The sequence below is a fragment of the Macadamia integrifolia genome, chromosome 7, assembly GCF_013358625.1.
Source record: "Macadamia integrifolia cultivar HAES 741 chromosome 7, SCU_Mint_v3, whole genome shotgun sequence".
NCBI classification, from domain to species: Eukaryota; Viridiplantae; Streptophyta; class Magnoliopsida; order Proteales; family Proteaceae; genus Macadamia; species Macadamia integrifolia.
The window spans coordinates 16932369-16959587 of NC_056563.1; the positions used below are offsets into that span (position 1 = coordinate 16932369).

The following is a 27219-nucleotide window of genomic DNA, read 5'->3' on the forward strand; positions in this document are numbered from 1 at the left end:
TTACAATCATTCTCAAGGCCACCATTTAAGTGAAACGAGCAAAAGAAAAGACACAAGAACCAATAAAATCCACTTACAGCAACCAAATTGTGGTATTATTATTATTGTTATTGTTACTACAATGAACCTCATAATGTTAATACACATAACCCGCCACCCCACGCCACCCCACCTTCCATCCCAAAAAAATCCCACCCCAAAAAATAAGGAAAAGCTAACACAGATAGATGCACATAAAATAAAATAAAATAAATCATAAATACACAAAAAAATGATAAAAGAAAATTTTTACAGATAGAGTAGCCTCTGATGAGTCGACTGTTCAGACACTAGGCTTTGATGATTGTTCAGGATATTCCACCACAAGGACATGTGTAGTAGAGCCTGGTGGTACTGCACTGCAGACAACCTCTGTAACTAGTGGTGTGGGAACAGGTTGAACAAACTGTCCACAACTGGACTTAGGAGGTGGTGGTGGTGGTGTGGTTGGGGCTGTGGGTGTGGCCATCAGAGAAGAGTCCACAGTGGTGTTTGTGGGAATTGAAATGGAATAAACTTCTGTGACATCTTCAATGCCCTGATCCAAGTGGACAACATCCTACATAGTGAGCCGGTGGTATTTAACAATCTCCCTCAAGAAGCATTCTCACGTGCATAGATAGAGTTCTCATGTGCCAAGCATACCTTCTCAGCTAGCAGCGTCTCTAGTTGAAGCCGGATTTGAGATGCAAGCATAGTATGTCAGAATTTGGGAACAGACATGATTTGAACCAACAACATTTCCGTCACCACATAATAATACATGCACTTGTTTGTGCATCATATTACTGATAAGGAGACAGTTTGATGCTGTATACAAACAAATGAAACATTGTGGGAGGGAACATAGCTTTATGAATCCATTTTGCCATACATAACTCATCAACAAAAGCATTGTCACAAACTTCGCAAGTTCCTATCACAATCATGCCATACCATATATCAAGTAAAATAGCACATGCTTTTAAGTCCTGTCTCAACATCATTTCACCCTTCCACCATCCTTGGAGCCAACAACCTGTGCAGACTGCACCTCACTAGGGGTGGTATGTGGTCTTTTATGTGCGTGTTATCATTCATGAGGAACACTTACATTCCCTCAAATGCATGTTCTCTTCCCATTTTTGTCATTCCTCCTTCCCAATTCCACACACTACATGCAAAAGAAGATGGCATAGTAGTAGGGCATGACATGCATAGAAATCTAATAGAACAGGTAAACGTAAAAAATGCACCAAAATCAAAAGATAAAAAGGATCAATTGCAAATTCAAGCATGGTCGTGATGATACTTCTCACACAACACAAACTCTCGTCTCTACCTTCCTTCAAGCCAATCAGGATATCAAATGGATAACACGTTCAAAACATAGTTTTCATGGCAACTAGGTGACCTAAGACGTGCAGTTTATGACAATATGTAATATAGCAATGATAGTTTTATATAATTATGCTTATATGCAATATAGAAACTATATCAATACAATATGATATGATCATGCTAGTAAAGATTTTAGATGAGAAAATCAACATGTAATAAACAAAACAAGGGATAGAATGCAAGCAACTTCATTAAAAAAAAATAAATAAATAATCCCTGTCGACTCATGAAATGTTAACAAGGCGTGTTGTTGCCTTGGACCCAAGAGCCTGGATGCCTAAACAATGGCTTGACAACTATGGTTCAAACAACAAGCAGTGACAGGTGTAATTCATGAAGTGCAAGAGACTCCAAAAGCCACCAGCTGACCTCCGAACTCCTAGATAGTGAGTAAATCAGCCTCCTCAACAGCTATCTATAAGACCAATCACTGGCCAGTCTGACCCTGGAATACGCCAGAACTTATATCTTTTCCCATAACCACTTTCGGAAAAATTCTACGTACATTAAAGGATAAATAAAAACATCAATGATCCTGCACCTATTTAATGTCCAGGATGCAGGTATGGAGAAAGCCATGTATGTCCTGAAGAAGACACAAATTCATATCTATATCCATGACTCATCTTACAAGATTGAGATGAAGGGAGGAAATACCTTGATCAATGGTACAAGTAAGATTGGTATGTTTTACAAGATCTGCTTGAATGATCATATGAGGTCCATTCCAATGGCAAACACGAACTCATTTGACGATCAGAAATGCAGACAATATTTATAAATAAAAAATCATAGAAATACATCACAGAGTTAAATACATTAAAAAAAATGCATTCATAGCAATCAGAACCATGAGAGTAATGCTTTTCTCTAAATTGAATTTGTTAATCTTCTTTGGAGCCGCTGCGGGGGGGGGGGGGTAATGCCCACCAGATCATCATCCTCTGGACTATTCCCCTTCTCAAGACTCTCCCGGAGAATTCTATTCTCCTGTTCTAGCTGAGCACATCACTCCTTTGCAAAAGCCAGATCTGCTTTTATTGTTTTCAGCTCTTGTAGGAGCAGCTTGGCTTTGGCAGCCATTGCCATTGCAACCTATCACAAAAGAAAGGCCACCAGAGAAAAATACAAATAGAAAGCCAAAGACTATAAAAATAACTCAAAAGACTAAACAGGATATATGTGAACACCTTCTTGCTGGGAAAAATGACAGGAACAATAATTTTCATTTATACGCACAGAATTCTTTACCAGGTAAAACCATCTCCAAATGTGCAATTGAAAAAGAGTCATGCCCAGAGCAACATTGTAAAACTTCAATAACAAAATGAAGGCACATAAATCTGAGTTAGAAAATACCGAGTCGAGTAACCAATGAAGCCAAGACTATAATGATAACTCAAAAAACAGGATATATGTGAACACCTTCCTGCTGGGAAAAATGACAGGAAAGTAATTTGCATTTATATGCACAGAATTCTTTACCAGGTAAAACCATCTCAAAATGTACAATTGAAAAAGAGTCGCACCCCAGAACAACATTTTAAAACTTCAATAATTAAATGAAGGCACATAAATCTGAGTTAGAAAATACTAAGTCGAGTAACCAATGAAGTTACTGGGATGTGCCAGTTGGACAAATATTTCAATTATTTTGGTTCATCTGTTAAGCCCTTCAACTCTTAGAAGGTAATAAAAACTAGGGAACATAATGGTTATTGGTCAAATCAAAATTATTGCAGTTGCATTAAAAAATCCATTCATGTGACCACCAAAATTTAACGGATTCTGAATAGAAGAACCCAATCAATAGGAACAAATGCTTTTACTATATGATCCAGTGATACACATTTGCCACCTTACATCGCGAGATGCCTTGAGTTGAGTCTCATGGTCTGTTGGTGTCTGTGCTTGCTGCTGCGAGGTGCATACATCATTTGCTTGGTTCTGTTAATCAGAACTGCTCCCCTTTTTCCTGATTTGCAGCCACATGTCTATTGGATGATGTCTGCAGTCCGATTCTCAACAAGTGTCATACCCTCATGCACAATTTCAGTAAATTTTTTATCAAAAGGTAGACCATGTTGTACATCTAAAATGCATGCATGCTCTCTCTAGCTCTAAACTGATCTTGGAACTTAGGCCAGGCAAAACTTTCGAATTAGCATATGCGTAGCAAACATGAATTTTCTAAAATTTTGAATTTTACATTCAAAGACTTTCCAATTGCACCACCAAGGTAATTAAGAGAAGAGGTTACTGCATCCAACCCCTTCTGTATTTTGGGATTCTCTGACTTAAGATTACTCTCATGAGATTGATGAGGCTGATGGAACTGCAATTAGAAAATAAGCAAAATGAAAGGGACATATGTATGTGGAGCAAAATCAGAAGGATATCTTACATTTGAAAAATGTAAAAATGACCACTACATGAACCAAAAACAGATTTAAAAAATGCTATACTTGAGGAAGAGGAGAGGGCTGAAGGCCTATTGGGTTTACTACCATTGAACACTATTAAATCCCTTCAATTAACCACTTTAATTATTTGTAATTCTGTGAGAAAATGTACTATGGGTACAAGTGTATAAAAACTTAAGTTTATAACTAATTAATTGAATGACACAAGCGACAAATAGAGACACACTTTCCGATTGGTATTCTAGAACTAACTCATGTATATGTTATATCTAATTTCTAATTCTAGCTGAAAAGAAGAAAAAAACATCTTATTCAGATCATTGCTCGAGAATATCCTTTATACACTATATTCAAGTTTACTCCTGTAACTAAAATTTTAAGGGTGGTGATAGGGGTTACAACTGTGGGTGATGTTTTCTTTAGATACCTAATCATTTTTTAGCCTCCCTGACATTTTAAGTTGGAATAGCCACTCGGTAGAAAGCCTCATTAGTCAAATCCTTCAATTCAATTCCTACAAGTTGGAGATATTAGAAATCATTCCCAGCTACTGCATCATGGTCCATATGGCTTGAGATAAAAGATGGCCCTTCCACAATAGTCTGACGCATTTCTACAGTGGAAGCTAAGAAATCAGATTTGCAAAGAGCTATCACAAGCTGAGAAGAGGGAATAGATTTGAAGATGAAAAAAAGAGTAATTTTGCACTTTTGCTTCCAAATTGATTCTTCTATATTTTAGTTCTTTGTTCTTATTGCTTGATATGTGATTTGTGTGAGTGCATGAATTCTTCTATGTATTGCTTGAGATTGCTATTGCTGTAATGGACTGTTAATTTACATGTTTTTGTAACTTACTACCTTTAATAGGTTGTGCTGTTAAATTAGTCATAAATCATAATTTTTGAAACATTTTGTATTGTTTTTTCTATTAGAGGGCATTTTTTTTCTTAGTTTAGATACATAAAAAAATAAAAAATAAAAAAATAAAAAAAAAAACCCCCACAAATTTGAGTGCCTTGGTCGCCTTGATAATTAAGAGCCATATGGATCCATACAAAACAAAGTTGGGAAAACTAAGGTCCGAACAAAAGAAGGGGAATAAAAAGGTGAGAAATGAAAGTAAGAGGAAAGAGGCATAAACCAACAAGTCAGAAGAATCTCAGCTAACTAGGGTCGACTACATGTGTCCTTGCCCTCTAACAGGCTCTATCCAAAGTCAAACTTAGGATAAGACCTTGATTATGCATGCATTCCTTACAACTTCTCCTATGGTCATTTTAGGCCTGCTCCTAGCTCTTTTAGCTCCTTCAATTGGCATTGGATCCCTCCGGGCATTCTTGAGCCTCTGTTTGAATATGGCCATAACACCTGAAACAACTTTCTCAGAGCTTGTCATTAATCAAGGCAACTCCCAAATCAATTCTAATACGTTCGTTTCTTACTTTATCCTTCCTAGTTTTTTCCGCACATCCATCTTAAAATCCTCATTTTTGCTACACATATCCTCTCTATATGACTCTTCTTAACTTGCCAACATTCTGCCCCACAAATCATAGTCGATACTTAAATCCTTGGTTACCATCCTATGTGGCATAGAAAAGATAAAACACCATCATGAGGCTAACATTTTTTATCACAAAAAATGCCCCTTATTGTATAGAGGTGAACCAAATGTTTTCCCTGAAGAGAGAAACCATTATGATACTTGATACTTGTATAATGACAAGCCGACAGATCCATGTGAACAGTGCATATTACACTGAGCATAACCCATAAAGATAAAGTAAAGATTTTTTAATGTTTTTGGAAGGTGAAATTTTTCTGCATGGGCTTTCCATAAAGGATCTCTAGCACGAACACAACACAAACACACAATTGCTTTCTTTTTCATGTTTTCCAAAATTAGCCATGTTTTGGCATGTTGGCACAAGTATTTCCACCAGCACATGTTGACAAGGCCATAAAATGAAAAATGATATCTCCCTGTCATGTAGCTTCTCGTTAACTTCACCAATGAAGATGATCGTAGCTGATATCTTCCGAAGCTCTAGTCTCCCCAGTACCACTTTATCCCATTCATTATCCTCTCTTTTAAAGCCTTAAGCTTACAAATGGAAACATGTTCCAACTTGATTTTACCTCATCCCAGTTAGTCTAGAAACCTCATCTTTGAGCAGTATTCAGGACAAGAAATGCCAGTGTCAAAAGCCAAAGCCCACAATTGGTCTTCGTGATTCATAAACTATAGAATTGGGGAAATATTGACTTGTACCTTAATAGGCACAATCCTTCATTTATTTATAATAAAAACAATAGTCCTAATCCTTACATGAGTAGTAGTCCTATCCTACCATGACTCTGAGTGGTCCTAAGGTAGTCTTAATTATATTATTCAACACTCCCCCTCAAGTTGGTGCATGGATATCACGTATACCCAACTTGGACAAAATAAAATAAAAAGATTTACTATTAAGTCCCTTTGTGAGAACATCGGCTAATTGATCCTCACTTCGCACAAAGGGAATACAGATCAGTCCTTGCTCTAACTTTTCTTTGATGAAATTCCTATCGATCTCGAGATGCTTGATACGATCATGCTGAATAGGGTTATGTGCAATACTGATGCTGACTTATTATCACAATATAGTAACATCAAAACCTGGATGGACACACCCAGGTCATGAAGGAGACCCTGCAACCAAAGTAGCTCGCAAATCCCATGTGCCATAGCTCGAAACTCAGCCTCTGCACTTGATCTAGCTACAACTGACTACTTTTTACTACGCCATGTAACTAAGTTACCACAAAAAAATGTACAATAGCCAACAGTTGAGCGACAATCGTCTCAAGAGCCTGCCCAATCAGCATCAGTGTATGCCTCAATCCTCATGTGATTTGTGGGAGAGAATAAAATGTCGTTTCCTAGTGCTGTCTTCAAGTACCTAAGAATCCGGTTCACAGCATCTATATGTGATGAATAGGGAACATGCATGTATAGACATACCAAAATTTCTGCATAAGCTATGTCTAGTTTTGTATGGAATAAATATATGAGTCTTCCAACCAGTCTTTGATACCGACCCTTATCAATAGGTTCACCTTCCTTGCTTATGAGATGAGAGTTAGCCTTAATAGGAGTATCCAAGGGTTTACACCCTAACATACCAGTCTCTGAGAGGAGGTCCAAGGTATATTTTCTCTGGGAGAGAACAATACCCATGGTTGAATGTGCCACCTCAATGCCAATAAAGTATTTCAGTCTTCCTGGGTTCTTAATCTCAAACTCCTTACCAAGATAGGCCTTGGGCTTAGAGATTTCATCTGTATCATTGCCAGTAGCATCAATATCATCCACATATACTATCAGCACAGTAATCCAATCACCCACCTTTTTAATAAATAGTGTATGGTTAGCATTACTTTGTGTAAAGCTAACAACTATCATAGCCTTGTGAAAATGGCCAAACCATGCCTTGGGAGATTGCTTCAATCCATACATATCTCTTTTCAATTTACACACCTTGCCTTGTGTTTCTAAACTAGAGTATCCAGGTGGAATGTCCATATACACCTCCATATATACCTCTATGAAGAAAGGCATTTTTTACATCCAGTTGTTATAGCTCCCATCCTCGTTCATTGCACAGGAGATGAAAACTCGAACTGTATTCATTTTTGTTACTGGTGCAAAGGTCTCCTAGTAGTCAATACCATAAGTCTGGGTAAAGCCCTTTGCCACCAGTCTTTCCTTGTATCAATCCATAATCCCATCAGCGTTATGCTTGACACCCATTTGCAGCCAACTGGTCGCTTTTGCAAGGGAAGAACAACAAGATCCCATGTGTTATTCTTGTGAAGAGCTCTCATCTCCTCATTCATTGTCTCCTTCCACTTAGGTTCTAGATTTGCCTCCTACTAGGTTTTAGAAAGAGCAACAGAGGACAAGGAAGACACAAATGCAAAATATGATGGGGAGAGAGTATTATATGACACCACGTTAGAAATTGGATGTTGAGTATAAGTCCTATTACCTTTTCTACGAGCAATAAAAACATCAAGAGACTGATCATAAGTGAGAGGAAAGGTTATACCTGGAAGGGAAGACTCAGGATTAGGAAGCAATGGAGTATCAGCAGTAGTTACAGCTCTCATTTTTTTTCTGAGAGAATACCTTTTATCACTGGACCATCCTATGTTTTATGCTGAATCTGTGGCTCCCCCTGAATGGGAGCCCTCCTGCTTTTGAATTGCTGGCTCCCCCTGAATAGTAACCTCTGGATCAATGGGAACCTCTGAACTAATAGTCTTTATTCCAACAGTATCCCTTTGATTAGCACCATCATTTATGGTAAGGTGTAAAGGACAATCAAAAGTAGGAATCTGAATCACCTCTTCACCAACAGAGGACTCCCCCTAAAGAGGTGGAAAGTAAGCCTCAATCTCACGGAATAACACATCCATGGAAACAAAGAGCCATCAAGAAGGTGGATGATAACTCCAGTATCCCTTATGAGTAGGAGAATAGCCCACAAAAATACACCGAAGTCCACGATGATCAAGCTTGCCCGAAACTTGATAATTACAAACAAAGCAAACACAACCAAAGACCTTTGAAGGAGCAAAAAAAGTTCCAAACCCAGATAACAACTCAATGGGACTCTTAAAATGAAGTACAGAAGGCATCTTATTGATGAGATAAGCAGCAGTGAGGACAACCTCACTCTAATAGGGAGCAAGGACTTGCATCTTAAACATTAAGGAGCGAGCAACCTCAAGGAGATGGTGATTCTTGCGTTCAATCACCTCATTCTGTGCCGAAAGTATCCACACAATTAGTCCGATGAATTATCCCATGATCAACCAAGTAAGACTGAAAAAAACCATCCATATATTCCTTCCCATTGTCAGTTCGCAATATCTTGATTTTAGCATCAAACCGGGTCTTAACCATGTAATGAAATTCTCGAAAGCATTGAAAAACCTCACTATTATGATGTAATAAATAAATCCAAGCAGAATGAGTATTGCAATCAATAAAAGTAATAAACCATTAATAGTCAGAAACAGAGACACGATGGGCTGGTAAAAACCTCACTATTATGATGTAATGAATAAATCCAAGCAGAATGAGTATTGCAATCAATAAAAGTAGCAAACCATTAATAGTCAGAAACAGAGACACGACGAGCTAGTACCCAAACATCAGAATGAATTAAAGCAAAAGGAATAATACTTCTATTATTAGAAAGAGGATAAACGTTTCAAGTTTGTTTTACCAAAATACACACATCACAAATAAACTGATCCATAGTATAGTGTTTAACTAATGCTGGAAATAATCTAGATAAAGTGCCTCATGGGGGATGGCCTAGACGTCGATGCCATCCCAAAAGTTCAGAGTGCGCCAAATCAGATGAAGTGTATAGAGCTCGAGAGGGACTAGTGTCTAGGTAATAGAGCACCACTCATTTTACCATTGCCAATCGTTGCCCCCATCAGCAAGTCCTGAAACACACAGTGAGTAGGAAAGAAAATGACTTTACAGTTCAAATCCTTAGTGATACTACCAATGAACAACAAATTAGTAGAAAACTTAAGAACATATAACACAGAGGATAGTGATAATGAAGGAGAACACTTAATAGAACCAGACCCAGCAATAGGTGAAGGGGAACCATGAACAATGCAAACTTTGGTATTACCTGAAGAGGGACAATAGGTAGAAAAGAAGGTATATAAATCATTCATGTGATCAGTAGTTCATAGTCAATTATCGAAGACTGGGAGGCTACAAATGCACTATGACCACAAACTATAATACCTAAGTGGGCTAAGTGGGAGGTAGTGATTGTTGGTAGAGGAGGCAATAACAGCTGTAGGGGATCCCCTCTGAGTCAACATACAACAAAGCATAGTCATTTCATTAGCAAAGAAGGATGCACATGCAGTAGTGGAGCTATCATAATCAACTGTAGTCTCAGACTGATTTGCCTGAGTGTTCTTCCCATGACCCTGATTACGCCCATGAGAATTAGTAGGATGTCCATGAAGCTTCTAACAAGTCTCACTTGTGTGACGCTCCTTACCACTAAAGTCACGTTTAACAACAGGTTTGTTGGAAGAGGATGAAGTATTATGTCAGGAACCTATACCAGTAGAAGAAACAAGAGCGGATCGATCCTAAGAAATAGGTTGTAACGTCTCAGATCGATGTTGTACCTCAGCCTGAATGATCGAATAGGCTTCCTCAAGGGTGTATAATGGATCACGATTCAGCACATGAGCCCTAATATGATCATATTCCACACTGAGACCTGCCAAAAAATCATAAACGCAGAGCTCCTCCTCACGCTTTTTAACCCAACAACATCAGTCGCACAAATAGGTTGATAAGTCTCATAATAATCAATCTTATTCCACATACCCTGCAGATCAGAGCAATATTGAGCTACAGAAAGCTCCTTTTGAGTAGCCCAATAGACCTTCTTCCTGACTTCCTGATTACAAAACACTGGGCACGCTTGCCCACGTGGGAATAGGTAGCCTTAGCGGCCTTCCAGATCTTAGTAGCAGAATGAAGTAAGAGATACGTCCAAGCAATTGAAGGTGATGTAGAATTAATAAGGTAGGAACATTACCATCCAGTTGGCAGCATCCCATTTCTCCTGAGCAGAACCTGTAGTAGTAGGACGTTCTGAATCACCTGTGAGAAATCCAGCATAACCACGACCAGCAATCAATAAGTAGTAAGACCAAGACCAAATCAGATAGTTGCTTCCATCCAACTTAATGGTGCTAGTAGGGGAGAAAGGGTAATCCTACCCAGAGGAACAATCCCCTACTTTTTGAGTAACTGATATCCCAGAATCTTCAGACGCCATAGGTTCAACAACCAATCATAAGATAAGACGACCAAGCTAATGAAGCATAAGAAACTTCAAGACAATGGACCCCAGTAGGAGAACACTCACCACTGAGGGAGGGAACTGAGAAAGGCAAAATGGCCTCCTTTACAACTTTTTTTTTTAGTGCATGGATTGTGTAAGTCAGTGGTGTAGGATTAGAATATGGTAGCTCGAGTTAAGTGGTCTGGTTTGGGTTAGTTGAGTGGGGTTGAGATTATAAGTGGTCTGGTTAGGTTAGGAATAGATTTAGGTGTCTACTTTGGGTTGGAAATTAGGTGGTCTGGTTTGGGTTAATCGAGTGGTCTGGTTAGTTTAGGAATTTAGAGAATGTCGTGTTGAGGTTTGGTTGTAGGTGCGATGTTTTGGTCGAGAGTTACAGGTGAGAGTTGTAGGTGATGGCTGGGATCGATGAGTCGATGGGTGAGATTAATGGTAGGTTGCGAGGAAAAAGGCAAGGGTTCAAGCAGTGATGGTCACAGCTAAGGTTGCTGCTTTAGTTGACGGCAGGGTTTGAGATGGATGTTGAGGCTGTCGCAGGATGTGGTAGGGGTCGTAGGGTGTGGAAGGAGGAAGAATTGTAGAATGGGAGTTGTGGTTTGGGGTTTGAGGTCTGGTGATTAGACCTCCTCTAATACCATGTAGAATTAGGGAAACATTGACTTGTACCTTAATGGGCACAGTCCTTCCTTTATTTATAATAAAAACAATAGTCCTAATCCTTACATGAGTAGTAGTCCTAATCCCTACCATGACTCTGAGTGGTCCTAGGGTAGTCCTAATCATAAGTTATTAAGGCGTCGCCTTTGTAGGCACTAATGTGTTTTATGGGGGTTAAGGCATTTGTCGCCTTATTGGTAATGCAGTGTTTTATTTTTTTTTTTTAATTATTATATTTCATATTCCATATTTATGTTTTCTATTGGCTTGTGTATAAAAGTCTTGTACACTGCATCACACCGAATCACATAAAAGGAAATAATAATTGAAAGGAACCCCCTTATAGTCTCACACACCTTGGCTTAGGGTTAACGACATTTTTTCAGCTACCATGGCTAGGCTAGCTTCTGCTAGTGGTGGCTAGTGCCTTTGGTTGCTATTGTCAGTGCTGCTTATGTTGCAAGTCTATGATTCAAACTAAATTGTACATCTGTTGATATATAGTTGTAATTTTGTGATTACATGACTATGTACTCCTATCAAAAGCAAGCACTTTAACAAGCCAAATCCAATGGCTCTTCTACTTTATTAGGAACTAATATCCACTCTGCTTTGTAGCTTTGCTTCGACATTGATTCTATATTCTTTGTTCTTGCTTCCTATTGCATGATATGTGAAAATGTTTTAATTCTTCTATATATTGATTGAGATTGCTATTGCTATAATAATCTATTAGTGTATATTGATCGAAATTGCTATTACTATACTAGTATGAATCTTAAATCTTATTTAGCTTATAAGTAGAGTTAAATAATTTTTAAGTATGCTATTTGTGCCAAATAAAATGGTTACATTAAAAAACAACAGTAGAACGCTTTATCCGATAAGGTGACGCCTTATGCCCGCCCTATTGCCAAAGCAATCTGAAAGACCCTCAAATGCCTCGGTTGCCTCACCACCTTAATAACTATGGTCCTAATTACATTATTCAACATGAACAAACATGATATAAAAAAGGATCCAATCATACTGCTTCAAAATTCTAAGAAAGCCTTATCATAAGCAATAAGATTGCCTCCAGCTACACCCTCCGCTCTCAGCTCCACTGGATCACAATCCTGATATTATACTCATGTCAATTGAGCTCAATCAGGATTCCAACATGCTTCAGCAACTCATTCTGTAGCATTATAATCGGAAGACTAGATGACCCATTCTAGAAACCCAGTCCGAGATGAACCAAACCAAGCTAGGCTTTTGGTCTAATAAGAATTGGTAGGGATTATTTGTTTCATTTTTTTTTTTTTTTTGGGGGGGGGGGGGAAGATTAAATATGTAGGAGATTTTGTGGTGCCTTTTGTTTGAGTTTCCTTTTTTCAGTCAATTTCACTCTTCAAGTGTCTATATATGTACATACGATGGTGATTGAATCGAGATTGAAAAAAAATTTGAGTTAATATTCTCACAGGTTGTGATTGGTGCATGTTGTTCCCTCTCCTCTCTCGTCTCCCTTGTTTGTTTCCTTCCCCTCTCGGGTGAGTTTCTTTCTTCTACCTATTCCATCTCTTTTCATCTAGTCTATTCTGGTTCACCCATGTTTCTAGCAATACCGACAGTTCATCAAGATTGGGGATCGATCGATCTCTCATCCTTTTCCCTTACTCTCTAAGATTTTGGGAGTTATATTCTTAACCTAGGGTGACTTAAACACTAGAGTTTTATCAAAAACCAATCCACTGTTGTGGCTTACAAATCACCAAGAATGTAGGAATTAATCAAATGCCTTATCAGAAAACTAAGCGTAAAACAGAATCGAATTGTTAAATCAAATAGGACAATCGATAACATGTTTTTAACAACAACAAAGCCATCATTATCCCGACTTAATGGGGTTGGCTACATGGATCCGGGAAAAACAAAATAGGAAAATCTGAAGTGAAACAAAATAGGTGAAATGAAAGTTAAACGAGAGAGGCACAACCCAACAAGTCAAGAAAATCTCAATTGGCTACATGGATCATTGCCCTCCAGTTTCCTCTCTCTGAGGTCATACTTGGGACAAGACCTAGATTATACATGTTATTCCTTACTATCCTATCATAATTTTATGTCTGCCCCTAGCTCTTTTACTCCTTCAATAGGAATTAGATTACTCCTCCTCACTGGGGTTTCCCCTAGCCTCCATTGAACATGGCCATACCACCTTAAACGAATTTCTTGGAGGTTGTCATTGATCAGGGCAACTCTCAAATCAGCTATAGTACTTTCATTCCATACTTTATCCATCCTAGTTTTATCTTACATCCATTTAAATATCATCATTTCTACACATAGCTTTTCTATATGACACTCCTTACCTGCTCAACATTCTAACCCCAAATATCATATTCAATCATACAATAGTCTTATATAATTTTTCCTTAAGCTTTAAGGGAATACATCAGTCACACACCACTCCGATCGCCCCTCTCCACTTCATCCATCCCACTTTAATTATCTGTGGAACATCATCCTCTATGTCACATACATTATTTACGATTGACCCCAGATATCACTTTGCGGTATCTCTCTTCAATTTTCAACATATCATTATTAATCATAGTGTGAATAAAGTTATACATCATATATTTTGTCTTCGATCTACTAATCTTAGAACCTCATACTTCCAAGGTTGATCTCCATAGCTCTAACTTAGTCTCATCCACCAAAACGATATTAGCAAGGAGCATACACCATGGGACCTTGTCTTGAATGCCATTGGTTATCTCATTCATTATAAGTGCAAACAAATAAGGGCTTAAAGCCGATCCCTAATATAACCCAATCATAATTGGTAATTCATCACCTTAACCTCGACAGATCTCATGCATCACTATGTCCTCATACATATTACTCGACATCCCTCTCCTCGGAAGAACATTGATGCAAATCTAAAGACCTACATCTGTAGAAAGAAGGCCAAGAGTAGCCAAGATGTGGCCTTACCATGTTGATGATTTTTCATTCCCATCTTAGTTTTTATTTCAAGCTTTTAAGTCTTGATTTAGTCCAATTAAACCATGGTCCCTGTTGGACCATGTCAGTTTAATTTAAGTGTATAGAAGTTACTTTTACTTTGACCATTTTACTTTTCTAAAAAGGGGGGGGGATCAATTTATCTTTGTAAGTGAGGATTTTTCCACTTTTAGTAGTTAGCAAGTGAAGACTTTCCTATTCCAACTTTTATAGATGAGAACTTTCTACTCTTGCAAGTGGTCTTTGTTTTAGGGTAGGTGAGAACTTTCTCATCCAACTCTTAACTCTAATCTTTGAAAGTCTATAAAATTAATATGTGGGAGGCATTCTATCTCAACCCACAATTTCTAAAACAAAGCTTTGCATTTGTAACCTTCTTCTCCATTGAAGAACCCTTGTGTTTTGATCAAGGAACCCCTTGAGTGCGATCAAGGTAAGTTGGTGTTTGATCCAACTGAACCACCTTATAGTATGAACCCCGAGTGTTATCTTTGTTGTTCTTATTTTGTTGTCCATATTGTCCATATGAACCTTATTTTTTATCATTAACAAATTTTTAGCAAGTATTCTACCTTATGTTTGTTGAACCTTATTTTTTATCATTCACCTATCCACCTGATTTTCCCTTAACAACTATTCTCCAAATCTAGATTTATTTTATTCTCTGAGAAAAGATTCTATTCTGGTACTATTTTGATATTTTCAACACAGTAGTACATTAAACATGTTGGAATAAATATTTAGGAACCTTGTCATAGGCTTTTTTCAAGTCAATAAAGACCATATGGAGATCCTTCTTGTATGCTTTATATCCCTCCATGAGCCTCCTCAATAGGTAAATAGCTTATGCAATGGATCTACCAAGCATAAAGCCATATTGGTTCTCCGATATATTCTCTTCTCAGGTAAGCTTCAATAACCTTCTCCTATAATTTCATAGTATGACTCATTAATTTATGCTTCTTTAGTTATTCCAGCTCTGGATATCACTTTTATTTTTGTAGATTGGAATTACAATGCTTCTCCTCCATTCATTTGGAATTTTCCTTATGTTCATAATCTTGTTAAACAGATTGGTCAACAAAGATACCCCACATACTCCTAGGCTCTTTAACGCTTCTATTGGGACCTCATCTGGACTTGATGTCTTGCCTACTTTCATCTTTCTCCAAGCTTCTTTAACTTCTGTTACGCTAAATTTTGTACATATCTGTGACATGTGGTGTCTTGATGAATAATGTAATAACTTGAATTTTAATTAAGCTGATACTTATATGGTTGTATCTGAAATTTTCTAGTAGAAATAGAAAATACTGGGTAAGGAAAATTAGAATTCTGACCTTATAATTGAGAGAGAATGGGGTAGAGATAACAGAGAAAGTGCCAATTCAAGAATTAACCTGAATTGCAGGCTTGGAATCCGACTAGAGCCTAACCTGGAATCCACGAGGCCTTCACTTATGAATCGCACAGAAGTCTTGGTCTGAAATCAATAGAATCAACAACAAAATCTTTTTTCATTCAAGTAAAAGCTTTTGAAAATTGTCCCAAGTTGGATGGGGTCCACGCAACATTGTCTTCCATTCCTCTGTGGCCTAGGGGAATGGGAAGGAGGCCTATGATCCACAAGGGGGGAAGAGGAATAGGGGGTCCAAATGCCGAGAGAGATGATGGAGGAAACTTTGGCAGTTTGACTCAGGCCAGGAGTAGATAATCCTAGGGATTACCAAAGGTCAGAAGATGCCCGAAGTGTGCCAAGGGTCCAACCAGAGAGAGGTCTTGGCCCCGTTGCCAATGGAGTAAGAGATGGCACCTAGGGCTTTGGGTTTGGAGGAGAGGATTTTATGCCAAATTCAAGAGTCATCCGAAGAGTGAGAAATAATCTAGATAGAGCTATTGGAGAAATAATCTAGATAGAGTTATTCTCGAGGAACGAAGAGTAAACCCAAGAAACTCAGATACTGTTGTTTTTTTAGGCAATCTTCCAGATGAGATTTAGGGATACCCACACAATTGGCCCCACTGATTCTCCTTAAGCCAAGCCCTCCCTCTGATTTGGGAAGGCAAACTTTTTCCTAGCTCAAAGGGTAGAGGAATTTTGAGGAGTCCGAACCCTTCCAAAGGACGGAGCAAAGAAGACTCTCAATGGATTTGATAGTGGAAGCAGGAAACATGAAGATACCGGTCTAGTAGAGTTACATGGATTAGAGAGCAAATCCGATAAGGACACCTTGAATAAGAGAGGAGCTCACCTTTCCAGAGCTGAAGCTTTTTCCTCAGCAAGTCAAGGATAGGAGAGTAGTAATGTGCAGAGAGCCTAGAAGTGATGAGGGGAAGGCCAAGGTATTTGACATGGAAGGAGCCTAAGGAGAAGCCTGTGATTTGGAGAATATAGGATTTTACAGGATCCGAAACTCCAGAAAGGAAAAGGTTGGATTTAAGGAAACTGATGCGACCACCAGAGAGGGATTCAAAGAGACGGAGGGAGGACGTAATGTAAGATATGGAAGTGGGGTCCACCTTGGAGAAGATCATGAGGTCATCCATAAAGGCAAGGTGGGTGAGGTGAAGGGGTTTGCTCTTAGGAATAGGGAAGATGAGATGGAGAACAATGGAGGATTGGATGGAGTGCGACAACTGTCACACCCGAATTCCAGTAAACCTAACTTACCATTAGGAATACCAGCAGTGTGAGTAAGACACGTACTTGTCTTACAAACCTACCAGGATCGCTGATAGCAGTACCTTAACATTTCACAATCTCACATCACAACCAACCAAAAGCAGCAGAATCAGAGTTTAATAGTGAAACCATCAGATATAAATGGGAAAATTATCTAATGATAAACATAATATCGTTAACCAAGTTATTCTATTTATAATCCTTCAAGACTTATATATATCAAGTTTAAAATATAATATTCATAGACCTGTATCAACATAATCAAAAATACGCCGAACACCTCATGGCGCTACATATGCACAAGAGTCACACGCACAATCCTGGCCATGCTCCTCCGCTTTCGGCATCCACTAGTTGCTCACTCCATACTCAAGTCTGGAGGAAAAAGAGTCACTAGCCATAAGCACAATCGTGCCTGCAGCATCATCTAAAAAGTGTGTATGTGGGGTGACCTTTCCAACTCGCTCAGTGAGGGGTGGGGTTAAGCACATCCAAGCAAGACAGTAGTAATAATAATTCGTGATGCATGATAGTAGAAATTAAGCACATAGTCCATGATGCTCATGATGCTATTCATTTATTTATTATCCACCTAACAATACAAACTAAACCTGGTAAATGCTACTACGGTGCATTAGGCTATATCTTGTGTCTTGGAACCGCCATCAACTACGCAAGGATACAAACCCTAGCCATAAATAAAAGCCTGCCAGTCCCCGTATGCGTCTATGGGTCACCCAACAAACCCCTGATAACCTCCTCCTGGCAGTCACGACATCGGTAACACATTGGCCATACTGGACAAGTTCCTGCCTCCGGCTACAATCACATCATACCGTGGGTGTGGCATTCCAAAAAGGCACCATCGAACATACCACAATGGGTTATCCAACACCTCAACCCCTGTTGGCAAGGGTTCGTAGCATAGGGAGTGATACATAACCACATATATGCTACATGCCTTCATAGTGATACAGTTAGCATGAATTACATGATACCGGCATGACCTCGGCCACAAAGTGTAATCCATCTCCAAATACAGTCTCGGGGACATGATACCAGCGAGACCTTGGCCACAAAGTGAAACCCGAGATCGTTTACTTAATCTAGCATATATATCACAGTTGAATATGAATTACATGATACCGGCATGACCTCGGCCACAAAGTGTAATCCATATCCAAATACAGTCTCAGGAACATGATACCAGCGAGACCTTGGCCACAAAGTGAAACCCATGACTATAACTAACTCTAATGCGCATAATCAATGCATGAATACAAGGCAACATACACATGGCAATCACAGCATTGGTACCACCTCGGCCACATCGGATTCCGTCTCACAACCAAACACACGACGATCACGGTACCGATACCACATTGGCCACACCGGATCCCATCATACATATAAATGAACAATTCGTATGAAATCTATAAGAATGTAACATATGATAATCACCATTATCATATGAGCAATATAATTAAGCATATTAAATCTATGCATGTGAACAATTCTATAATAATTAAACAATTCAAAATAAAACCATCCCTCACCTTGTTGATCTCTGCTTGTGTTAGGGTTCAGATAAGGCCACCGATCAATCCACTCAGTTTCAATCTTGGGGCTAGTGCACATCACTGTCCTATACACAAGGACAATCGTACATCAATACGTGTCAAAAATATCAGGAGGGACCCACATGAATCACACCCAAAGGGTACAGACAAAATCCATCAGTGACAATAATGTCACCAGAAACACCCACTAGAAACAGGGAATTTCCATAAAAAATATCAGTCTTGTTTCTGGTGGAACTGACAGAGAGCTCCTAAGGCTCAGTGGTCCACCGGAAATATGCCACTAGAAGCAGACCCAGTGGATCCGATGGGCTGTTTCTGATGGTGGTTCAGGACAGTCCACCCATTTTGAGGCTTTTTGGCTTGGGCTCGATCGCCGGGATTTGTTCCATGGAGTTTGTAGGAGATGTTCTCAGTATCATTTTAAGCCAATAAAATCCCAATTCTACTAAGCCGTTTGGGAGATACATCGATCGAATGATAGAAACCCTAGTTGTTCTTTTGGCAATACATGTTGCCGGAGCTCACCGGGCTTGATTCGAGCTCAGTAACAACACCAGGAGGCTAGAACACCCATTCTATGACCTTAACATGATTTTTACACTAAGATTCCATCCATACCTAGCTTTTTCTGGGTCAAAATAAAGAGAGAGAGTGGTGGAAGTGAGTGTACTTACCTTCTGCAGTGATTCCAGCAACTTGGCGGCAGCCAGCACCAAGGTAAGCCTTCTTCTTCTTCTTCCTCTTCTTTTTCTTCGTTCTTCTCCTTTTCTCTCCTTCCTTACGTTGGACACAATAGAAATGAAGAAAGGAATTCCTATTTCTAACTTATAAGTTAAAATGGACCTTAGGGTCTGTTTGGTTACCCTATTCTGACCAATCAAGTTATGACTTTCAGAGGCCGAGAACCTATCACTTAGGTTCAAGATGCATTCATGTCACGAGTAAAGTGTGGGGGATGATTTGGGATCATCTGAGACTTTACAAAGCTAGTGCCGGGACCCACGGGCATCAACATCATGACAGCAACTTGTTATGTTCACCGAAAACAGCCTACCAGATTCAGGCCCAGTGGATCCGATGGCATATTTTCGGTGGTCAAGACTTGCTGTCTTGACTGCTTTCTGTCCCATGGCTGGTCTTGCATGGGTGGTTGCCCTTGGCCATGCTCAAGGCCTTTCGACAACTTCGATACGTGCCTGGACTTGTGTGAGGAGTCGGGTCACTTACCTTTTGGGATCAAAAGATACAAATCCCCTTCAATTAAACTGACACGTGATACACGAACACTTGGGGTCATCTCTCCCCCTTTGGCAATGGACGGTCGTGAGCCAAAACTCGGTCATGCTTCCGATCTTCGGTCCGAGACCTATCACAATAGTTCAAATTAGACCGAGTCAGGGCATGGTTGTAACAACAGCACTACGAGTGCAATAGAGAAGAGGAAGGGTGAGAGGGGATAGCCTTGTCTGATACCCACCGAGGATGGAAAGTAGCCAGTCGGGCTACCATTTATCAGAACAGAGGATGGGGAAGAAATGTAGGAAAGGATCCGATGGACGAATGCAGGCGGAAAGGACATATAGAGAAAAACTCTAGAAATAAAATCCTAGTGGGTGGAGTCAAATGTTGTGGATGTCAATCTTGAGAAGGGCAGTAGGGGAATGGGATTTACGGTCAAAACCGCTGATAGTCTCATGACAAAGGATGATGTTATCAGCAATACTTTCGCCAGTATTGCTGATTGGTTAGTACTGACGAGGAAGTCAATAACCCACTAGATTCTATTGGCCAAGATTTTTACAATGAAATTTCTACAGGAGGTTGCATAGAGATATGGGCCTGAAGTCAAAAAGAGAATCCGCACCTTTTTTCTACAAAGGAATGTATGATTTATCCCTAGCCAGGCCCCAAGCATGGAGGTCAATGGAAGGGATAACGGCACGTAGAGGGAGAGCCTATCTTGAGCTCTATTAGGAATTTAGATGATATTGATAGTGAAGAAACAACAGGAGAGGCCAAAGAGGGAGGAAATGGAGAGGTGGATGGTTTGGGAAGAGGAGGAGATCACACAGACATTAAGAAGAAGGGGATTCCAAAGAACCCAAATATGCCTATTAGGACAATGAGCATATTGGAGAGAAAGGACCAGGAAGGGGTAATAGAAGAGGTAATGTGGGATGCATTGCTCTAAAGGATACGGATCTCAAGAAGGCAATAGAGGAAAGCATGGGAAGATTTTGTAGAGCAGATGGAGGCATGCTTTGCCGGGTAATTGAGGCCACACACATTCCAAATGGTCCAAGGGATCATTTAGAAGTAGGGGGATGGGCATTGATTGCTTGAAGGAGCAGAGACGATGGGTGCTTCAAATAGCATGGATGGGAGGGGTTTTATGCCTATGATGGTATTCCTTGAGGAGGGGCAAGGAAGGGGAGGGAGTCAAAGCAGAAAGAGCAACTCCTTTAGAGGGAGCCAAGGAGATCGAGTGGATTTGGACTTTCTCAGCGCAGTTCCTTTTTTTGCAGCACTGGTAGAAGTAGTGATTGCTTCAATGGAGGCTTGCAGAGGGAGGAGCTAGGCGGGAGGCCCAAACCAATAGCAGTGTTCTCAAGAGGGGCCTAAGAGGACCCAAGAGCCAGACAGGGAACCTTCTAAGGTTTCATATAGGTAAGGCGCCCAGAGCAACCAAAGGAGCCGAAGGAACAACGGCATAATGATTCTCAGAAGGGGACTGAGAGGACCCGAGAGATGATGGAATACCTTCTAAGGTATCGACCATGGGTAAGGAGCCTAGGGCAAGAGGGTTTAGTGTGAGGTGAGTGGAATCCGAGGTCACAGGGGTGACAAAGGTAGCAGCTAGGGTGGAGTAGGAATCCTTTAAGGCATAAAAGGATCCGTACTCAGTAGAGGACGTTGCACCTTCCAAGGTAGAGACTGGAATAAGGGCAAGCAGAAGAGCAGTGAGAGCATGTCCAGGCAGGGGGCTAGCAAAGGGGGTAAGCGTCGGAGATAGGCGAGAAGACAGGAGAACCAAAGAGGTAGCTCGACCAAGGGCGAAGAGCACAGGATGGGCCTACGCAGACTAAAGAACCGATGGGGCACCTTCCAAGGAGGAGGAAGCAGAGGACAGGAGAGTAAGGCTTACCATAGCAAGGGAAGCGAAAATAGGAAGTGATGGCAGGGCATCGAGCAAGAGAGAAGCAAACGTGGGTGTAGGGAGGACACCCGTAAGGAAGGGTTGGTCCGGGGAGGTGGAGATGTCCGGATGGGTAGTGAAAGATGGATGGGTTGAGAGAACAAAAGAGGAGACCCGAAAAGGGGATCAAAGATGGGTTGGGTTTGAGGTGCCACTAAACTTTTATCTATAAGCTACATGACAAAATCCTTAAATTATTGTCATGTTCTTTCCTTCTCATTATCTTTTCAGGATTTGGAGGTGAAGAGGATCATTGGATGTGGGTGTGAGGAGAAAGGGCTCTACTTACTTGAACCACAATCACTTTTGTTTTGCCACAGCTCAGTCCTATGTGTGTTGACGTAGTGATGGCAGTTCTGTGGATCATGTGATGCTTTGGCATCAACGTTTAAGACATCTCTATTTTGTTGTTATAAGGAAACAATTGCCTCATTTATTTACTTCTTTTTCTTCTTCACATGAATTTCATTGTTAAACCATGTATTTTTTCCAAACGTTGTCGTTCCTCGTGACCTTATCATGGTAATAGATCTTTTGTTCCTTTTCACCTACTGCTATCTCTTTATTTGGTTATCACTACTTTGTTTCTTTTGTTGTTGATTTTTCCCATGCTACCTGGACTATTTTGATGAAGCATAAGAGTGATGTTTTAGATGCCTTAAAAATTTTTATCATATGATATGTACTCAATTTGACACTAAAATTAAAATTGTTCATTCTTATAAAGGGGGTGAGTAGGTGTATGATGGCCTACGAGACTTCTTTATTGATAATGGTATTCATCAGGTGGCTAGTGTGGACACACCACAACAAAATGGGGTAGCTAAGAGAAAACATAGCCATTTTATAGAAGTTAGTAGGAGTCTTCTCTTTGGCATGTATGTTCCTAAAACTTTTTTGTCTGATGTCCTCCTTACTACCACTTTTTAAACAACTGTATGCCAACAAAAATTCTTGGTTCCAAAAATCCTTTGGATACCTTGTCTCCTCATACTTCTTTCTCTCTTCTCCCCCCCCCCAAAAAAAAGGTGTTTGGGTTTATTTGTTATATCCATATCAGTAAATCTTCTCGGATTAAACTGGACCCCAGGGCTCTCATTATCATTTTTGGTTATTCCTCCACTACCAAAGGTTACAAGTGCTACTATTACCCTTCTTCCAGATGAAGCCTTCTTTCCAAAGATGTTACCTTCCTTGAATTTGTTCCCTTTTTTGCTCCTCTTCAGCGGAGAATAATGGGCATGAAAATGCTGCTAATGACATTCATTTCCTTTCCTCTTTCCTACTTCCCCTTTTATGCTTGACATTAGGTAACACAAAGAGATAGATGTTGACATTGGTGATCATTTAGGTGGTGGTTCAGGCTTTGGTACTGAAAAGGTGGATATTGTGTACACAAGGAGTAAGATGACCTACAAAGAGTCCTCTTTGGATCCCCATTCTGAGATTCACCTTCCTCAGCCAAGTAACATCCCCTCTTCTTCATCTGAGTTAGACCTTTCCATTGCTATTAGAAAGGGAAAGAGAGCTTGTACTAATCCTATAGTCCAGTTTGTTTCCTATGATGCTCTCCCTCTTCCTATAGGTTTGCCTTCACTGTTGCCCTCTCCTCTGTTTTTATTCCTAAGAACTTTACTGAAGCTATGTCTAACCCTCAGTGAAAGCAAGCCGTGACTGAGGAAATGATGGCTCTTGAGAAAAACTATACTTGGTAACGTCAAGTTAGGACTTATTCCACTATTTTGGGAAGGGGCTCCATTAGTTGTACCCCTTCTTTATCCCTTTCTACTATATTGCATTTTCCCTCTTTTCCTACTAACCTATTATTGGTCATTAGTAGTCTTACTTTAAGTCTTAATTACAAAGTCACATTTTTCCCGTTTAATTGTGTCATTCAGGATCTAGTGACAGGGGGCAACAATTGGCTTTGGTAGGGTACATGATAGTTTGTATCTGCTTGATGATGACTCGACATTGGTCTCTGGTCATGATCTTCAGACATCCTCTATGTTACCTCCCATCTCTGAGTTACTATAGTGGCATTATCGGTCAGGACATCCTTCTTTGGGAGCTTTAGCTAAGTTTTTTCCTTCTTTAAAGATTTGTACTTCGATGTGTCTATCAATGGATATCAGTGGCTTGTCTCTTTAATTAATTGTCATTCTCGGACCACTAAGGTTTATATGATGCAAACTAAGGGCGAGACCTTTTATTGGTTTCACCAGTTTCATCGGATAGTTCATATTCAGTTTGGTGTTACCATTAAGATCATTCGAATGGTTTAGACTCAATTCAAACTCTGAAAGGAAGAATCACCACCTTAGTGAGCTAGCCCGCTCTTTTATGTTTGAGATATATGTTCCTCCCCAGTATTGGTGTGATGTAATTCTCATTGTGACCTTTTTTATCAACTGGATGCCTTCCTGGATTCTCACCTTCCGCTCCCCTCTGGATCTTCTCCAGGCTCCATTTCTTTTCTTGTTCCTCCCAAGGTAGTTGGTTGTGTCATTATGCTCAAAATCATCATCTTCACAGAAAGTTTGATCCTCGTGTATTTTTTTGGGTATACTCCTACTCAGAAAGGCTATTAGCATTTTTACCCTCCCACTTGGTATTGGTTTGTGGCTATGGATGTTGTCTTCCACGAATTTATGTCCTACCACACTACGACATCTCTTCAGGGAGAGTCTCCTTTCATTGTGGAAGATGTGCCGCAACCTTTTGAACTCGATATTCATGCATGTGTCTCGTTTCAGGGGAGAGGGTGACGTTCCTACTTCTCCTACTTCAACTCGGCCTCAACCAGAGATGCGTGATTGTAGTCACAGTCAGCAGACTCAAATCACTACATATCCAGCACCTACCCTACTATACCAGTTGCCTCCTCTTGAGCCTGACCTTGTCCCTTTGGACCAGGTAATTCTCCTTCTCCTTTTGTTGATCCATCTCTTCAGTTGCCTATTGTTGTCCCTAAAGGCACTAGCTCTTGTACTTTGCATCTTATTGCTAAAAATGTTATGACTCACTTTCTCATTCCTACTATAGTTTTGTGTCTTCTCTATCCTTTGGGTCTGTTCCCTATACCTGGAAGGAAGCAAATAAAGACTCACTACGGCATGCAACTATGGTTGAAGAGATGCATGATCTAAAGAAGAATGACCCATGGGATCTAGTGTATGTTCCCTTATAAAAGAAGACAGTTGAGTGTCAATGGATCTTCACAGTGAAGCAAAAGGATGATGGTACAATGGATCGTTACAGGCATAGTTTTTAAGGTGGTAAGGCGACGAAGGCGTTTGAGTGTCTTTCAGAGTGCCTTAGCGATAAGGTGGGCATAAAGCGTCGCCTTATCGACTAAAGCGTTCCTAGTAATTTTTTTATAAAACTAATCTATTTGGCTCAAATCCTAGTTGAATCCTATTACTCATATGTTAAATAAATATTAAAGGTTCATATTCATACCAATGTAAGATATTCATCAAGAAAACAAATCAATAAAGTGAATAAACTAAGTTCATCTTCATCAATCATCAATCATCAATCATCAATCATCATAACATATTAACATATAATATAAATACATAATTATGAAACAAAATTATCAATATAAAACAAAGAAGACATAAAAAATACAAGTATTTATTATACTTACCTCTATGATGCCAAAATTAGTGCCTAAGTCCTAAGGTCATCCACTATATTTCTACTCCCGTCAAAGAAGAATGAAGCTCATCGCTGCCAAAGCAAAATGGTGGCCTGGATCAATGGCTCTTCCTTGTTCCTTGATTCCTTCTCAAAGCCCTTTCTTAAAATCCTTGACAAAATCCAAACCCTATTTGTGAATCGTGTTTTTGTTTTGTTTGTTTTGGTTATTTTTGATGGAGTAAAACCGATCCTATACATTTCAAGTGTTAACAAAACCATACACCTACCAATAAAAAATCTATATTTGAAATCTTCATCAAGTAATTTTAAAATGTGTTTAAAAAAAAAAAACCCATAAGGCGCCACTTCACGTAAGGCCTTACCATCTCTAGACCACATCAACACCTTAAAAACTATGGTTACAGGCCAAACTTGTTGCCAAGGGCTTCACTCAGACTTGTCAAATTTGACTGCCAGGAGATGTTTTCTCAGTTGCTAAGATGAACACAATCAGTGTTATCTTATCTTGTGCCGCCAAGTTAGATTGGCATCTTCAACAGCTAGATGTAAAGGATGCTTCCTTCATTGGGAACTTAAGGAGAAAATGTATACGGGCATTCCTCTGAATTCACTTGCTCCAAAACTTAAGGGAAGGTATACAAGTGGAAGCGTGCATTATATGGGCTGAAGCAATCCCCTCGTGCTTGGTTTGGGTATGGTCACAAGGCTATGGTTGCTATAGGCTACTCTCAAAGCAATGCCGACCACAAACTGCTCATAAAGAGATCTAGTGGAAAGATTGAAATGCTTTTTTTTAAAAGGAAAAGAAAAAAGTAGCAACTCTTGGTTCTGCAATGAAATGATTCTTATCTAGAACACCTGTAACCAATTGATTCGAAGGAGCATAAGGTGGTTCCCTCCTTCCCTCTGATGCCACAAGACTAGTTGCTATCTTGATAATCTATGTAAATGATATTGTTGTTACTGGCAATGATCTGGTAGAGATATCTTGGCTCAAGAGATAATTGGATGAGGAATTCGTGATTAAATATCTAGGACAGTTTGTTTCTTCTTTGGTATTGAAGTTGCTGGTCCTCACTAATTATCTCAGCGGAAGTATGTGTTTGACCTTCTTTCTAAGACAAGCATATCAAGGTACAAGTAGGCAAATACTCATATTAAAGCTAACGGTCACCACAAGGAAGGTGATTCTGTGGATAAGGGGAGGTATTAGAGATTAGTGGAGTGCTTGATCTATCTTTCTAATACATACCCTAACATAGCATTTGTGTTAGCTTGGTTAGTCAGTACAAGTATGATCCCTACTCGACATCCATAGAGCTTGGTTAGTCAGTACAGGTATGATCCCTACTCGACACATATGGATGTTGTACTGCATATCCTTTGTTACTTGAAGTCTGCCCAAGGATATGGCATCATTTTTTCCCCTAATGATCACCTTAGGGTGGAGGCCTTCACGGATGCTGATTGGACAAGTACTCCTGATGACCATAGGTTTACTATTAGTTATTGCACCTTTGTTGGAGGTAACATGGTTACTTGGCAAAGCAAAAAGCAAGCCGTAGTTGCCCGTTCAAGTCCTAAAGTAAAGTTTAGTGCTATAGCCCATGGAATTTGTGAGCTCTTACGGCTTCATGGTCTTCTCACAAATTTGATTATCCCTACTATCC

The 27219-nt window shown here is 39.7% G+C and overlaps 2 long non-coding RNA genes across 4 annotated transcripts in view; both read right to left on the minus strand.

The window, feature by feature from the left end:
- Positions 1-90: 90 nt before the first annotated feature.
- Positions 91-1955, minus strand: LOC122085123. Its single transcript, XR_006142024.1, has 2 exons — positions 685-1955; positions 91-577 (listed from the first exon to the last, which is right to left on the minus strand). It is a non-coding gene; the product is annotated as an uncharacterized LOC122085123 (long non-coding RNA).
- A 1043-nt stretch (positions 1956-2998) lies between these two features.
- LOC122085122 overlaps positions 2999-27219 on the minus strand; it is a 42074-nt gene continuing 17853 nt past the window's right edge. For 2 of the 3 annotated variants that reach the window (XR_006142021.1, XR_006142022.1), the window contains exons 2-3: positions 17352-17479; positions 2999-3427 (exon numbers count right to left, since the gene is read on the minus strand). This is a non-coding gene — a long non-coding RNA (uncharacterized LOC122085122). The remainder of the gene's footprint in view (positions 3428-17351; positions 17480-27219) is intronic. The other variant, XR_006142023.1, reaches the window with a different exon arrangement.